Raw genomic sequence first — 921 nt, 5'->3', positions numbered from 1 at the left:
TTGATTGAAGGTTCCAAGGTAAGGGGGGTTTCAGTTTAGGTGCACAATAATATTATCAGTGTAACGATGAGATGATATGTGTAATAATATTTGATCACAGAGAATGACAAATTAGGGTTATATCCACCTTGTAGCTTCTACTTCTCTATTAACTATAAGTAATAAGGATTTTATACATGCATGCACTTATAGAGAGATGTATTCTAATTCTAAATCCAAGTGTTTCTCAACCATCAAGGATTTATTCACCTTAGTTCTCTAAAATCCAAAGTGTACAACCAATCGTACGAACTCGCCAAGAAGTTAATCCTGCTAAGGCATTAACGTGTAAAATAGAGGTTGGAAGTCCTATTTTCTTGTCACACTCTATTTTCCAAATAGTAACTTTTCTATCAAACAAGTTATTGCTATAATGGCGCATTCCCTATGTTTGCAACCACGAGAATTCAATCAAAATGAAGAGAGTAATGATATAAGTAGATTAACACATCATAAATTCAAAAACCCATAGCAATAGAGAGTATACTACACGGCTTTCATAACCCTACTTATGAATAAAACGAAAATCACAATAGAAATATTCATCATACCAAAACTTAGAATGATCTTGGTGGTAAAGATGAATAGCAAAAATAAGAGAGAAAAGCGTCTCTCTCTCTCCATCCTCAAGCTAAGCCGCTTTCTCTTATTTTCAAAATAATACAGAATGTGAATAATCCCTAAAAATTCAGCCATAAGGCTTTTAATAACATCCTTCTCTAATAAATTGCTACTGCATCATTAACTATTTAAAAATATTGAGTTTGCTCGGGAAAAAGTTCCCATACATCAAATTCAGTCCAAAAGTTGCTTTTCTTTTAATGTGAAGTTTCCTTTGCTGTCCACAGGTCCCCAAAGTGCTGTAATCTTCCTCATTAGTAC

This window comes from Capsicum annuum, chromosome 10 (genome assembly GCF_002878395.1).
Source record: "Capsicum annuum cultivar UCD-10X-F1 chromosome 10, UCD10Xv1.1, whole genome shotgun sequence".
Lineage (NCBI taxonomy): Eukaryota > Viridiplantae > Streptophyta > Magnoliopsida > Solanales > Solanaceae > Capsicum > Capsicum annuum.
Note: the sequence above shows the minus strand (reverse complement) of the source record.